Here is a 7390-nt window from a genome sequence, read left to right on the forward strand (position 1 = left end):
CATACACTAAACATGTATTTAATATTAATACACTAAACCTGTATTTAATATTTATACACTAAACATGTATTTAATATTAATACAAAAACATGTATTTAATTTAAATAAACTAAACACATATTTAATATTAATACACTAAACATGTATTTAATATGTATACACTAAACATGTGTTTAATATTAATACAAAAACATGTATTTAATTTTAATAAACTAAACATATATTTAATATTAATACACTAAACATGTATTTATTATTTATACACTAAACATGTATTTAATATTCATACACTAAACATGTAGTTATTATTTATACACTAAACATGTATTTAATATTAATACAGTAAACATGTATTAAATATTTATACACTAAACATGTATTTAATATTAATACAAAACATGTATTTAATTTTAATAAACTAAACATATATTTAATATTAATACACTAAACATGTATTTAACATTTTTACACTAAACATGTTTTTAATATTAATACACTAAACATGTATTTAATATTAATACACTAAACATGTATTTAATATTTATACACTAATCATGTATTTAATATTAATACACTAAACATTTATTTAATATTTATACACTAAAATGTATTTAATATTAATACACTTAACATGTATTTAATATTAATACACTAAACATGTATTTAATATTAATACACTAAACATGTATTTAATATTCATACACTAAACTAGTATTTAATATTAATAAACTAATCATGTATTTAATATTCATACACTAAATATGTATTTAATATTTATACACTTAACATGTATTTAATAATTATACACTAATCATGTATTTAATATTAATACACTAATCATGTATTTAATATTTATACACTAAACATGTATTTAATATTTATACACTAATCATGTATTTAATATTAATACACTAATCATGTATTTAATATTTATACACTAAAATGTATTTAATATTTATACATTTAACATGTATTTAATATTAATACACTAAACATGTATTTAATATTCATACACTAAACATGTAGTTATTATTTATACACTAAACATGTATTTAATATTAATACACAAAACATGTATTTAATATTAATACACTAGTCATGTATTTAATATTCATACACTAAATATGTATTTAATATTTATACACTAAAAATGTATTTGATATTCATACACTAAACATGTATTTAATATTTATACAAAAAACATGTATTTAATATTAATACACAAAACATGTATTTAATATTTATACACTAAACATATTTTTACTATATGTACACTAAACATATATTTATATTAATACACTATACATGTATTTAGTATTTATACAGCAAACATGTATTTAATTTTAATAAACTAAACATGTATTTAATATTAATACACTAAATATGTATTTAATAATAATACACTAAACATGCATTTAATAATTATACACTAAACATGTATTTAATATTCATACACTAAACATGTATTTAATATTCATCTACTAAACATGTATTTAATATTCATACACTAAAGATGTAGTTATTATTCATACACTAAACATGTATTTAATATTCATACACTAAACATGTAGTTATTATTCATACACTAAACATGTATTTAATATTAATACACTAAACATGTATTTAATATTTGTACACTAAACATGTATTTAATATTAATACAAAAACATGTATTTAATTTTAATACACTAAATATGTATTTATTATTAATCCACTAAACATGTATTTAATATTCATAAACTAAACATGTATTTAATATTAATACACTAAACATGTATTTAATATTCATACACTAAACATGTAGTTATTATTCATACACTAAACATGTATGTAATATTAATACACTAAACATGTATTTAATATTTATACATCCATCCATCATCTTCCGCTTATCCGAGGTCGGGTCGCGGGGGCAACAGCCTAAGCAGGGAAACCCAGACTTCCCTCTCCCCAGCCACTTCGTCTAGCTCTTCCCGGGGGATCCCGAGGCGTTCCCAGGCCAGCCGGGAGACATAGTATTCCCAACGTGTCCTGGGTCTTCCCCGTGGCCTCCTACCGGTTGGACGTGCCCTAAACACCTCCCTAGGGAGGCGTTCGGGTGGCATCCTGACCAGATGCCCGAACCACCTCATCTGGCTCCTCTCGATGTGGAGGAGCAGCGGCTTTACTTTGAGTTCCTCCCGGATGGCAGAGCTTCTCACCCTATCTCTAAGGGAGAGACCCGCCACACGGCGGAGGAAACTCATTTGGGCCGCTTGTACCCGTGATCTTATCCTTTCGGTCATGACCCAAAGCTCATGACCATAGGTGAGGATGGGAACGTAGATCGACCGGTAAATTGAGAGCTTTGCCTTCCGGCTCAGCTCCTTCTTCACCACAACGGATCGGTACAACGTCCGCATTACTGAAGACGCCGCACCGATCCGCCTGTCGATCTCACGATCCACTCTTCCCTCACTCGTGAACAAGACTCCTAGGTACTTGAACTCCTCCACTTGGGGCAGGGTCTCCTCCCCAACCCGGAGATGGCACTCCACCCTTTTCCGGGCGAGAACCATGGACTCGGATTTGGAGGTGCTGATTCTCATTCCGGTCGCTTCACACTCGGCTGCGAACCGATCCAGCGAGAGCTGAAGATCCCGGTCAGATGAAGCCATCAGGACCACATCATCTGCAAAAAGCAGAGACCTAATCCTGCGGTTACCAAACCGGAACCCCTCAACGCCTTGACTGCGCCTAGAAATTCTGTCCATAAAAGTTATGAACAGAATCGGTGACAAAGGACAGCCTTGGCGGAGTCCAACCTTCACTGGAAACGTGTCCGACTTACTGCCAGCAATGCGGACCAAGCTCTGACACTGATCATACAGGGAGCGGACTGCCACAATAAGACATTCCGATACCCCATACTCTCTGAGCACTCCCCACAGGACTTCCCGAGGGACACGGTCGAATGTCTTCTCCAAGTCCACAAAGCACATGTAGACTGGTTGGGCAAACTCCCATGCACCCTCAAGAACCCTGCCGAGAGTATAGAGCTGGTCCACAGTTCCACGACCAGGACGAAAACCACACTGTTCCTCCTGAATCCGAGGTTCGACTATCCGACGTAGCCTCCTCTCCAGTACACCTGAATAAACCTTACCGGGAAGGCTGAGGAGTGTGATCCCACGATAGTTGGAACACACCCTCCGGTCCCCCTTCTTAAAGAGAGGAACCACCACCCCGGTCTGCCAATCCAGAGGTACCGCCCCCGATGTCCACGCGATGCTGCAGAGTCTTGTCAACCAAAGACAGCCCCACTGCATCCAGAGCCTTAAGGAACTCCGGGCGGATCTCGTCCACCCCTGGGGCCTTGCCGCCGAGGAGCTTTTTAACTACCTCAGCGACCTCAGCCCCAGAAATAGGAGAGTCCACCACAGATTCCCCAGGCACTGCTTCCTCATAGGAAGACGTGTTGGTGGGATTGAGGAGGTCTTCGAAGTATTCCTTCCACCTATCCACAACATCCGCAGTCGAGGTCAGCAGAACACCATCCGCACCATACACGGTGTTGATAGTGCACTGCTTCCCCTTCCTGAGGCGGCGGACGGTGGTCCAGAATCGCTTCGAAGCCGTCCGGAAGTCGTTTTCCATGGCTTCCCCGAACTCTTCCCATGTCCGAGTTTTTGCCTCCGCGACCGCTGAAGCTGCACACCGCTTGGCCTGTCGGTACCCGTCCACTGCCTCCGGAGTCCTATGAGCCAAAAGGACCCGATAGGACTCCTTCTTCAGCTTGACGGCATCCCTCACCGCTGGTGTCCACCAAGGGGTTTTAGGATTGCCGCCCCGACAGGCACCAACTACCTTGCGGCCACAGCTCCGATCTGCCGCCTCGACAATAGAGGTGCGGAACATGGTCCACTCGGACTCAATGTCCAGCACCTCCCTCGTGACATGTTCAAAGTTCTTCCGGAGGTGGGAATTGAAACTTTGTCTGACAGGAGACTCTGCCAGACGTTCCCAGCAGACCCTCACAATGCGTTTGGGCCTCCCAGGTCTGTCCGGCATCCTCCCCCACCATCGCAGCCAACTCACCACCAGGTGGTGATCGGTAGAAAGCTCCGCCCCTCTCTTCACCCGAGTGTCCAAAACATGAGGCCGCAAATCCGATGACACAACTACAAAGTCGATCATGGAACTGCGGCCAAGGGTATCCTGGTGCCAAGTGCACATATGGACACCCTTATGTTTGAACATGGTGTTTGTTATCGACAAACTGTGACGAGCACAAAAGTCCAATAACAAAACACCACTCGGGTTCAGATCCGGGCGGCCATTCTTCCCAATCACGCCTCTCCAGGTTTCACTGTCGTTGCCAACGTGAGCGTTGAAGTCTCCCAGTAGGACAAGGGAATCACCCGGGGGAGCACTTTCCAGTACTCCCTCGAGTGTTCCCAAAAAGGGTGGGTACTCTGAACTGCTGTTTGGTGCATAAGCACAAACAACAGTCAGGACCCGTCCCCCCACCCGAAGGCGGAGGGAGGCTACCCTTTCGTCCACCGGGTTGAACTCCAACGTACAGGCTTTGAGCCGGGGGGAAACAAGAATTGCCACCCCAGCCCGTCGCCTCTCACTGCCGGCAACGCCAGAGTGGAAGAGGGTCCAATCCCTCTCGAGAGAAGTGGTTCCAGAGCCCTTGCTGTGCGTCGAAGTGAGTCCGACTATATCCAGCCGGAATTTCTCGACTTCGCGCACTAGCTCAGGCTCTTTCCCCCCCAGTGACGTGACGTTCCACGTCCCAAGAGCTAGCTTCTGTAGCCGAGGATCGGACCGCCAAGTGCCCTGCCTTCGGCTGTCGCCCAGCTCACAATGCACCCGACCTCTATGGCCCCTGCTATGGGTGGTGAGCCCATTGGAGGGGTGACCCACGTTGCCACTTCGGGCTGTGCCCGGCCGGGCCCCATGGGAACAGGCCCGGCCACCAGGCGCTCGCCATCGTGCCCCACCTCCGGGCCTGGCTCCAGAGGGGGGCCCCGGTGACCCGCGTCCGGGCGAGGGAAATCTGGGTCCATGGTTTTTCATCTTCATAAAGGTCTTCGAGCTGCTCTTTGTCTGATCCCTCACCTAGAACCTGTTTGCCTTGGGAGACCCTACCAGGGGGCTTTATGCCCCCGGACAACATAGCTCCTAGGATCATTGGGACACGCAAACTCCTCTACCACGATAAGGTTGCAGCTCATAGAGGAGAACATGTATTTAATATTTATACACTAAACATGTATTTAATATTTATACACTAAACATGTATTTAATATTAATACACAAAATATGTATTTATTATTAATCCACTGAACATGTATTTAATATTCACAAACTAAACATGTATTTAATATTCATACACTAAACGTGTATTTAATATTTATACACTAAACATGAATTTAATATTAATACAAAAACATGTATTTAATTTTAATAAACTAAACATATATTTAATATTAATACACTAAACAAGTATTTATCATTTATCCACTAAACATGTATTTAATATTCATAAACTAAACATGTTTTTAATATTTATACACTAAACGTGTATTTAATATTTATACACTAAACATGTATTTAATATTAATACACTAAATATATATTGAATTATATACTAATTATATATATTCATACGGTATACATGTATTTTTAAACATATATTTAATATTCATACACTAAACATGTATTTAATATTCATCTACTAAACATGTATTTAATATTCATACACTAAAGATGTAGTTATTATTCATACACTAAACATGTATTTAATATTCATACACTAAACATGTAGTTATTATTCATACACTAAACATGTATTTAATATTAATACACTAAACATGTATTTAATATTTGTACACTAAACATGTATTTAATATTAATACAAAAACATGTATTTAATTTTAATACACTAAATATGTATTTATTATTAATCCACTAAACATGTATTTAATATTCATAAACTAAACATGTATTTAATATTAATACACTAAACGTGTATTTAATATTCATACACTAAACATGTAGTTATTATTTATACACTAAACATGTATTTAATATTCATACACTAAACATGTAGTTATTATTCATACACTAAACATGTATGTAACATTAATACACTAAACATGTATTTAATATTTATACACTAAACATGTATTTAATATTTATACACTAAACATGTATTTAATATTAATACACAAAATATGTATTTATTATTAATCCACTGAACATGTATTTAATATTCACAAACTAAACATGTATTTAATATTCATACACTAAACGTGTATTTAATATTTATACACTAAACATGAATTTAATATTAATACAAAAACATGTATTTAATTTTAATAAACTAAACATATATTTAATATTAATACACTAAACAAGTATTTATCATTTATCCACTAAACATGTATTTAATATTCATAAACTAAACATGTTTTTAATATTTATACACTAAACATGTATTTAATATTAATACACTAAATATATATTGAATTATATACTAATTATATATATTCATACGGTATACATGTATTTTTAAACATATATTTAATATTCATACACTAAACAAGTATTTAATATTCATACACTAAACATGTATTTAATTTCAATACATCCATCCATCCATTTTCTACCGCTTATTCCCTTTCGGGGTGTCGCGGGGGGTGCTGGCGCCTATCTCAGCTACAATCGGGCGGAAGGCGGGGTACACCCTGGACAAGTCGCCACCTCATCGCAGGGCCAACACAGGTAGACAGACAACACTCACACTCACATTCACACACTAGGGCCAATTTAGTGTTGCCAATCAACCTATCCCCAGGTGCATGTTTTTGGAAGTGGGAGGAAGCCGGAGTACCCGGAGGGAACCCACGCATTCACGGGGAGAACATGCAAACTCCACACAGAAAGATCCCGAGCCTGGATTTGAACCCAGGACTGCAGGACCTTCGTATTGTGAGGCAGACGCACTAACCCCTCTGCCACCGTGAAGCCTAATATCAATACACTAAACAGGTATTTAATATTCATACACTAAACATGTATTTAATATTCATACACTAAACATGTAGTTATTATTTATACGCTAAACATGTATTTTATACTAATACACTAATCAAGTTTTTAATTTTCATACACTTATCTTGTTGTTAATATTTATACACTATACATGTATTATTCTTCCACTAAACATGTATTTAATATTAATACACTAATCATGTAATTAATATTCTTACACTAAATATGTATTTAGTATTTATACACTAAACGTGTATTTATTATTCATACACTAAACATGTATTTAATATTCATACATGAAACATGTATTTAATATTTATACACTAAACATGTATTTATTATTCAT

The sequence above is a fragment of the Nerophis ophidion genome, linkage group LG08, assembly GCF_033978795.1.
Source record: "Nerophis ophidion isolate RoL-2023_Sa linkage group LG08, RoL_Noph_v1.0, whole genome shotgun sequence".
NCBI lineage: Eukaryota > Metazoa > Chordata > Actinopteri > Syngnathiformes > Syngnathidae > Nerophis > Nerophis ophidion.